General features: G+C 33.0%; 1 long non-coding RNA gene across 10 annotated transcripts; it reads left to right on the top strand.

Annotated features, from left to right (window-relative positions):
- The first annotated feature begins 5279 nt into the window (after positions 1–5279).
- On the top strand, positions 5280–9827 carry LOC110792508 (uncharacterized). Of its 10 annotated transcripts, none has more exons than XR_008919036.1 (7): positions 5280–5602; positions 5815–5979; positions 6486–6541; positions 7099–7191; positions 7802–7991; positions 9144–9235; positions 9434–9827. It is a non-coding gene; the product is annotated as an uncharacterized lncRNA (long non-coding RNA). The 10 variants fall into 10 exon arrangements; XR_008919033.1 differs by having other exon boundaries at positions 7772–7991; XR_008919035.1 differs by having other exon boundaries at positions 5281–5602; positions 5815–5963; positions 6486–6630; positions 7907–7991.
- The last annotated feature ends 374 nt before the right edge of the window (positions 9828–10201 follow it).

Below are 10201 nucleotides of genomic sequence, written 5' to 3'. Positions count from 1 at the left end.
TCTAGTTTAATTTAGTCTGTATACTCGTTTTATTTTGCTTTTAATCTACATTTTGGTATGCAAGTAGATTGTTAGGGTTTGTGTTCATGTTGTAGGGGAATACAGTTAAACATACATAACATGTGCGGAACATCCCCAAAGCCAGGAAACATGTATAAAGCACAGTTTAAGCATACTTACATTTGAAGCGTGTTTTCCCGAGTATAGTATCAACGAACACGAACAAAGAACTCCACTTGTCGTTCCTCTACTTGGTTCACCGACACTTTCAGATCCGTCTTGATAATCATAGCTTAAACAATCACTCAAGAGTTTTTGCCTTTTGGGAAGAACACATTCATGGAGGCAAAGAGAGAATTAGGGTATCTCTTTTTGTCCTAGGGTTGTGTGTAATCTGAATTGTGTGCTAGAAAAACATAAGTTTAGGTTATTAAAATAACCTAGATAGTAATAAAGCCAACCGACCAAGGCCTAAGGCCATTGGCTGGCCAGCAAGCCCACGAGGGGCTTTATGCGCGCACAGCAACGTGGGCCGCGGGCTGCTGCTTGCTTTGTGCCTTGTCCGCGCGTGCCAGACAGCAGCGAGGCTTATGGGCCAGCGTTGCATTGCCATGAACGATGCGCCTATGGGCCTTGCGCTTGTGCGCTCCGGCTTGTGGGTTGCTTTCGTATTACGATTAAATTATCCTTCGGCAATTTATTTATCATTTCGTACTTGACGATCCAACGTCGTATGATACGATTATTCGTCTCGCCTAGCTTACGAATATACGCAATACGATATACGATTTCACGATCCAATGTTTAATCGTATAATTATGTTTTTCCGAACTAATTTCCTGAAAAGCTATTAAATGAATTTCCGATTCATTTAATCCGGTGATCTATTACATGCCATTAATGTGACCTTATAGGTTCAGTCAAGAGTAAGCTGTGAGCCTAATATAGATTAGAACTCACTGATCGGAAGCATTGCTCCAGCTAGTTGTTCCGATCACTTGATCTTGCTGAATTAATTGTTCGTAATTAATCTGAACCTTGGTATTAGACTAATGCACCTTGGGTGAAGGACATATTTCCTTCACATGTTAGGGTTTTATTGCGATTTTTAGGTTTTTCGCTGCGTTTTTATGCATGTTTTGTTCTTCATTTTTGTTATTTTTCATCGATTTTATGATTCTTCTTCATTTTCCGTTTATGTTAGGGTTTTTGTCGATTTTTATAGATTTTCATCTATTCGTTGTGTTTTTCTGAGATTTGTGCTTAGGTTTTGCGATTCTTCTTCTACTGTTGCGCGATTGTTCTCATTTTTGTGCTATTATTGTTAGAACTTCATTTTCGTACTTTTTATTTGAATTTCAGGTTGTTAGATCATTTTATTTCATTATTTTTGTGTGTTTTTCGTTTTGAAATGCTTCAAAATGCTTTTTCCATTTATTCTTTGCTATGCTTTTGAATTTTTGTTGTTTTAGTTTAGAATTTTGGTTATTTAGTTATGATATCAGTAGTTTTAGTTTTTTTTTTTAATAACTAAAATAAAGAATATCTTAACAACATGCATGTTTCAGTTATTTATTTTAACATGTTAGTTACATATTTTAACCAATTAGTTAACTATTCAACTCAAATAGTGATGTGTTTTCACAAATTAGTTACAAATTTACAAATTAGTGATTTATACAGACAAATTAGTTACGTATTTTACCATATTAGTTACACATTTACGTACATTAGTTAACTATACACACTAAATAGTTACAAACTTTCTAGTATTTCAGTGATTTGTTTTTTGAATTTTGATTTGTTGTTCTAGTTATTTACAGTTATTTTGTTCTGTAATCCCTTTCATTGTTTAACTTGACATATTTCTGAATAATGCAATTTCTTTTAACTTACCTCGCGTATTTTTTTCAGTTATCATAATGGCGAGAACAAAAAATGCAGCAAAGACATCTGAGGATGATCCTCATATTCAGAATTCACGTGCATCAACAGCGGCTGCCAAGAGACCTCAGGAGGCTGATCCTCAGGTTCTTAAACCATCAACAAAGCGTGGTGGGGAAGCGATGCCTCAACCTGTTGTTCCGTCCAAAAAATTGTCAAAGAAAACACCAACAGTGAAGTTGGAGTATGTGGAGGATGATGGTAAAACAGTCGAGGTGGATAGGTATAATTCTTATTGTCTTTGTGTTTTTTTGTTTTTGTTTTTAATGTGTTTTAAAATTAGTGAAACTAATTAGTTCAAAAGTTAAATACATTAGTTTAGCATTTAGTTCAATTAGTTATACTTTTAGTTCAATTAGTCATGCACTGAGACTACTTTTACACTAGTTAAATCTTATTTAAGTTGTAAACCCAATTAGTTAAGATTTGACATCAACTAGTTACACTTTTAAAGTATTTAGTTAACCTTTCAGTATATTTAGTTAAACCAATTAAACATTCATTTGAATTTTTTTAGTTGTCAAACCAATTAGTTAAGATTTGACATCAATTAGTTACACTTTTAAAGTATTTAGTTAAACATTCAGTGTATTTAGTTATAGTATGAAACTAATTAGTGAAGTTTTCATATTAATTAGTCATATATCATCTATTTCATTTATTCTTTGTTTTAACTTCTTTTGTTCTTTTGTAGGGATTTCAAATCTAGCTGCCGTCCAGAAGCACTCATTAATTTGCTCTCTATTATCAAGGACAACCAGAATCAAGTCCAGGCTATAACCGATATTGGTTTTTCGGTACTGTTGTCTATTCATCTTCCAGAAATTAACAAGAAACTTACTTCCTGGATTCTTGAGAATCTCAACAGTGTTGGGCATATGCTGAGGTTTGGGCAAGGACGAGAATATTATGTGCAGTTATTTGATTATGATGTGTACGATGTTAATGGGTTGCCCTTGGTGAAGGACAAAGATGTTGAGGAAACACCCAGGAAGAGGGTTGAGGGAGATGCAACATATGAAATGCTTCAGAGGTGGTTCAGAAGATATAACAAAAAAAGATAACCAACAAGCTCCTATATATGTTGTCTGAGTTGGAGAGTTATTTGGAAGAGACTGCACGGTACGGAGATGAATTCAAGCGTACTTTTGTCATTTACGCTTTAGGTAATTACTTGACATTCTACCTATTTCATTTTACTATCTATTTTATTTTTGTAAAGAACTAATTACGTTACCTGTTTAACTAATTACTTGAAATACTTCACTAATTCCCTCTACACTGTAACTAGTTCCTTGTAATATTTAACTAATTCTTTTCACAGTGACACTAATTATAATTGAAGTTTAACTAATTGATTGTGCAAGTAATTACTTTCCTAATGTCACTAATTGAAGTGAATTCTTAACTCGTTTATTTAAGTGTTTCACTAATTTGTTTTTGCGATTAAATAATTGTTTACACAGGTGTGTATTTGGCTCCCACATTTAACCGGAAGTTAGATATTAAGTTTCTTAAGGCAGTGGAGGATGTTTCACAAATTGGCAATACAACTTTTTGACAGAGAGGAGCTTAAAGTTGATCTTACCAAGGTATGATTCTTTTAGTTAAATATTTTCAATGTTTCTAGAAGAATTAGTTAAGTGCTTACATTAATTAGTTAAGTTGATCTTACCAAAAATATGTTTCTAGAAGAATTAGTTAAGTGCTTACATTAATTAGTTAAACAGTATTTCAGTTATTTTTAGTATACAACCAATTAGTTAACTATCAAATGCAATTAGTTAAGAATATAAAGGAATTAGTCAACTATGAAATACAATTAGTTAAGTTGTAAATGAAATTAGTTAACTGTCAAATACAATTAGTTAAGTTTTAAATGAAATTAGTTAACTATCAAATACAATTAGTTAACTATCAAATGCAATTAGTTAAGCATATAAAGCAATTAGTTAACTATGAAATGCAATTAGTTAACTATCAAGTACAATTAGTTAAGCATATAAAGCAATTAGTTAACTATGAAATGCAATTAGTTAAGTACATAAAGAAATTATTTAAAAATGAAATGCAATTAGTTGATATGCAACCCATTGCATACTTGAATTCTTTTTCGAAATCTCAAAACAAGGTGAGGGTATAAACACCCGCATGTTTAATCATTCCAACCATTGGAAAATCAGATTTAGGCATCGAATTTCCACAATTAAACTCATTCTGATCTTCTTGATACCTCCACCGATCAACTGTTTCCCCAAAGATATGGAAGACTTCTGTTAGGGTAGTTGATTTGTTCCTTTAAATCCAATGCCATTGTTTGTGCTCTCACTCCTTTGTAAAAGAACAATATTCAATTAGTTAAGAAAATATAATAACTAGATAAGTTTTAAAACCAAATAGTTATCGTTCTAATGCAATTAGTTAACATAGCATAGTAAATGAAATAGTTAAATATATAACCATTTTAGTGAAGTACTGAAATGAATTAGTTAACTTTGTAAAGCATTTAGTTCGGTTGGTATACTAACCTTTGTGAAGACAATATCCAGCTGAAAACAAATCCTTGTTAAAAGATGTGCACCACTTTTCTTTTATTGTGTACAAATTTGTAAACCATTCATGATTTTGAAGCCCATACTTTTGAATCATTTCAAACCAAGTGCTTTCGAACTCTTCTTCATTGAAGCATCCATATAAACACTTTTTGAATGTGTCTTTGAATGTTGTGTCAGCCTTTAAATCTCCAAACCTTGACACAACATTTTTTTTGTAGGTGCCATAAGCATAATCTATATCTGGTGTTAGGAAACACCTGCCAATATATTCACATAATAGTATTAGTTAAGTATTATTATAAATTAGTTTAAAGATTTTAACTATTTAGTTAACTATTGAACAAATTAGTGAACATAGGTTATCAATTAGTGAAGCTTATTGATTTATTAGTTCAATTAAAGAAGTAATTAGTTAAGAGACTGAATAAATTAGTTGACTACTGAAGAAATTAGTGAACATAGGTTATCAATTAGTGAAGCTTATTGCACTACTACAAAAATGGCTAAGGAACCATTGATAGGGCTCCGTATAAGTCACTTATTAGGTTTCTTAGATGAAGAAACCAATTATCTTAGAAGTGCGGTTTCTTAGGAAAAAATATAAGAAATCTTGTACGTGAAATATATGGTTTCCTAGATAATATTATATCTAAAAAAAATCAAAGAAACCGTAGATTTTTTAAAATCGGTCTCTTACTCATATATTTCAAATTTTCATTTTTATTTTTTTAATGTAATTAATTAAGGTTGTGTCCTTGGTAATTAAAAAAAAATTAAGAACAAGAAAAAACGAATTTCCTAATTAACCCAAAATATTCTAACCTCAGAAAACCCTCTTCAATCTCTCTCTCTTCCCCTCCACACCCAGCACGCATTTGGGCAAACCAAAACCCTAAATTACATTTCTTAATTTGTTCGAATTCGATCTTCAAATTTCGTTGATTTTACCAGTAAATTTAAGAGTTGAGGAAACCCTTCAAATTTCTCCTAGATCGGAAAAATTTCTCAGTTTTTGAAGTGTGGGAAAAATGTCGGAGTGTTGTTGTTGGAGATCCGGTTTACATCCCCACCGTCCTTGAGTACCTAGCTTGTTTCGATCTGAGGTATTTTCTCTCTCCTTACCCTTATTTCCATGTTCTTTTAATTTTGCAACTTTTTAATATTGTTTTAATGAATCTAGGGTTTAATTGTGTTAGTTGGTGATTTTGATTATTTTTTGTCGATTGTTTAGAACTCTTAGTTTAGGATTTTGATTTCAAATGCTTGTTGTTGGTTTATTGGAGTGATTTAAACATATGCGTATATATTATCAAAGGAAGCAGGTAGCGCACTTCGATTTGACGAAGTGTCTGGCTTAGGGTCCGGCCATCATGTCGTTTTAACGCTGAAGCGTGCAACAAGCAATGCATCGTTATGGATTGGGTTAATTTCAGCAGAAGCAGCGCATCGAGTATTCTCATCTGTGTAATTACTTAAGTTGGTACTTGTATCCATCTTCCCTTCAATCATTGCCCATTTTGTGTTCTCGATGATCTCTTTCTTCCTAGTTTCAACATACACCTGAAATATGAATTGTACTGAGTTCTCCATATCAATCTTAAGGTTTGAATTGTTTTTGTTTGCTCTTGATTAAACTACAAATATAATCTTTGGCTTGTAGGCTTGTAAATGATAGTAATTTGAAGTTTTAAGTTTTATAGATTCTAATTTGTTAAATAACAACCAAAAATTGCCGACATCTTACCCGATTTTTTACTTCAATTTCTTTGGTGAATTGTCTCTGAGAGATGAAATTTTGTACCTTGGCATACATATATCATATATGTTTCGATTATTATTGAGTTAAGTTCTTGTCTATCGTTGTTTCTTGTAACTTCAAGCTATGTACTAAACAAATTGTAATTTTCTACTTGTATTGATACCATGGAATATAATGCAGTTCTATATTTTTTGAAAATATGGATTAATTTGGTTAATTTTATGTAGGCGTCTGATCTGGTTCTAGATTTTGATGAAGGAAGCTCAAAAGGCGGATACAAGGGGTGTGTGTTATTTGAGCAGGATCCCCTTAAAGTTTTACACTTATATTCTGGCTCATTGTTTATCAATCTTTGTTAAATGTCTTATTTGGGTAAATTTTTTGGATTGATTACTTTGTTGTTTTTTGTATTAGCTTTAGTTTTATTCTGCTTCTTCTAATTAAATTGCATTTTACTGCAAGATTCTTTTGGAGTTGGTACCTCTTAAAGGAATGAAATCGATGTCCGGTTTCTTTAATTTGTTCTTATGTACATAATGATTGACTGAGCTGCTACGTGCCTATGAACTAAATGATTATAAATACTTCAATCGTTGAATTGTTTGACACTGAATGATTGATCTTTAATTGCGCTCAGTTTCATGAGAGTTATATTAGCAAGTTATTGAAGTTGTTTTGTCTGCTTTATGTCGTGTGAAGTGTATCTTGGTTGAGCTTGAATTGGCAATGTTTTCACTAGTTTTATATTATTACAGGTTTGCGACATATCTTAATCTGTGTATGATTCATCTTCGTGTGTCAGGCTGTTTGAATAACATGAATTTTTGTTTGTTATTGTAGTATCTACTGATAGGTGCCTTGTGGTTACTTGTCATTACTTTCAAGGACTGAGGAAACGAAAGTAGCTGGTGCAGATTAATGTGGCACTTCAAGGTATGTTTCTGTGGCTTAGCAGCATTCACTTAGTCTTTTTTTTTACTGGCACTTATTTGTTTCTTTTATGCCTTAAATGCCTTAAATGACTATTAGACATAAAATATAAGTGGAGAGTTTATATGGATGACTTCGGCCAATCTGCAGATTACTACCATATGTCTGGTGTCTTCATTAAAAGCCTAGTCTATAATTTAGACTGGATATCAGAGCGGTTAGAAAACTGAAGTAAATATACAGGTTACATATAGTGCAGTTTTTAATGTGTTATCCCGTGTGCAAGTTTCTTGCAGCAAGTTTAAAGATTACAGATCCATGCCGTTACTTCTGGTGTTAGAAGTTACCAGTAGAGTGAACATGTTACAGGCCAATGCACATTGTTTACCGTAAAGTCTGCATTTTCTCTGTTGTTTTTGAGTCCGAGGATCAGTACATCGTCTTTGCAGTATTGTAATTTGGATCTTATTCTGTGATGGCTAGAAAACCTTACCAGACTCACAGGAGTTTTCTTGTAATATTCTTTATACTTCATATTACTTTACTACTCCGTAGTCCTTAATCCATGTTCATTTATTTTCAGACTGAGATTCCAACTCTAACTAATTAGCAGGTCATCCCAGAGTAACTACCCTATAAGTTGCATAGCCTCTACCTATTGTACTCTCCTCTGTTCCTGCTACCAACTCATCTCATTCATCTGCTGCTGGTGTTGCAGCTGGTGTTGCTGCTGGTGTTGCAGCTGGTGTTGCTGCTGGTGCTGGTCTAGCAGTGTTTTGTGCTGGCAGGTCTATGCTACTGAGGTACTTCATCTCTCATACTTTAATTTTAAAGTTTTTTGTCTTATTTTGCGTCTCTCTTATGCTGAGCATTCAGCCATTGTCTGAATTTGTTGGTCAATTGGTGAATCCTCATCACATGTATGATCTTTAGTTCATTGTCGAGAAATGTCTTGAAGACTTATTTGATAGATCCTGAGATTGGTCTTGGTATTTAAAATATTCCCCATGTGCTTAAATATGTAATATCTGCACAATTACTTGGAAACAAATACAATTAAATGCTGCAACACATTGAAGTTTAACCACCTTTATACTACAACGGAGTTACTTGCAATCCAATATGCAACCAAGAAACAAGAGTATAAATCCTGAAATCCAATATGGCCGAATAGGGTCATTTTTTGTATATTAAAAAACCAGTGAATAAGCATGGTCCTTTCCATTGACAGTTAAATTCCATCCGTTGATGTTTCCAACCCTACATCAAAATTCCCCTGCAAAAACAAAATGAGACGCAAAACTAAATTGATGTAGTCGGGTTGTTGTTCCGGGTTCTTGCTTTGTGGAACAGTTGATCTTTGTTAGCTTATTACTGGTTTTGAGTCCTCCAACTAGTGAGACGCCTAATGGATAAATAAATACATATACGTCTCATCTTTGATTACAGCTGAAATTTTAATGAGAGCAAGAACAGGTTGAAGTTTACTGAAACTGTTGTAAGAACCTTTAAGTTAGACAAGAGTCACAATCTTGTTGTTGGCCATCTGCTAGCTGTTTGTAACTGTATACTTCTGCTACAAATCATTATTAAGGAGAGTGGCGCTTTAGGAAGTATCCTTATAAGTTAGTACGGGACTATAGATGTCTTGGGGAATAAGTTAGCGGGTTAGTTAGGGAAGAAATACTACATAAGAGCTTATTAGAGAGGGAGAGTATGCTGAGTATTGTGGAAAGTAATCAGAAGTTTGTAGCTTGGGAGAATTCTATTCCTCTCGAAAGATTAGCAAGGCTGTAATTGGTGATTAGTCACTTGATTAGCGTTAATAAGTCATCTCCTTACTTGTTCTCCACTAATCATCTTTCTTCCTCCCTGAATCTCTCTTCTGTGCCATTAATCTACTATTTTTGGTCTGTTATCTATGCTAAATCACAGCAACTTGTTAATTCTGACAGGTTGGCACAGTTCTTCTCAGTTGTGCGTTCTTTTATGATATATTTTGGTCTTTGCTTCCAAATGGTTCTTCCATGAGAGTGTTATTATCATGGTGAGTTGTGTTGTCTTGTTTAATAGTGAAGGTGGTTGTTTCTCCATTCGGCTTCAACTTTAAAGCAGATTTTTTATTAGGGCAGATAACAAATCCAATAAAAAACAGTTCTAGACACCATAACAAATTTCAACTTCCATTCGGCTTTATATCCTTTAACATATACCTATTCTAATCGTTTTTATGTCTTGTATGCAGTACTTTCCTCAAGTTCCTGCCACTTATTCTCAAGCGATGATTGACGAGACACGGGATACTTTGGTTCCATATTTTTCAAGCAAAAACAAGTTTTCAATGATCGGATTGGTGAAGATGAAGAAAATGATATTTTGGACGTTGATCATGAATGATCTTTGTAGCTAGTGCATATTGACACTTTCTAACAAATGTTTTGCGAATCTCATAGCAAGTTAATACATTTGAAGTATTCTTTTGGATTTAAGCTTGTGATTGGAGTTTGGAGAATGTTATATATTACAGTAGTTTTATTTAATTTATTGTTTTGGAGAACAAGAAGGTACATTGGTCGGTTTGGAGTATTTTTATGCATATATATAATATAGAGTTAATGGATTTTTACCATTAAATTGAACCAATTTGGATATTGGATGGAATCTAATAGGTACCATGTAATTTGAATTTGAAAATATATTATCTGTCACTAATTTATTGGTTGTACCAGCCATTTAAAATTTAATAATAAAAAAAATCAAAAAAACCAGATATTTAATAAAGAGCATCAAAGAAATCGTATATCTTAAAATACAGTCTCTTTAAAAAAGAAATCAAAGGAACCGCACTTTGTAACAAAGTGGTTTCCTAGTACAGTCAAAGTAACCACATATTTCCTCAATTCGGTCTCTTTTTCTTTATATTTAAATTCACAGGAAATGATCTAAGAAACCAGTTTTCTGCCAAAATCGGTTTCTTAGATAAATCAAAGAAACCAGGCCAAAACTCCGGTCT

The sequence above is a fragment of the Spinacia oleracea genome, chromosome 4 (assembly GCF_020520425.1).
Source record: "Spinacia oleracea cultivar Varoflay chromosome 4, BTI_SOV_V1, whole genome shotgun sequence".
Taxonomy (NCBI): Eukaryota; Viridiplantae; Streptophyta; class Magnoliopsida; order Caryophyllales; family Amaranthaceae; genus Spinacia; species Spinacia oleracea.
This window is presented reverse-complemented; position numbering and strand designations above follow the sequence as displayed.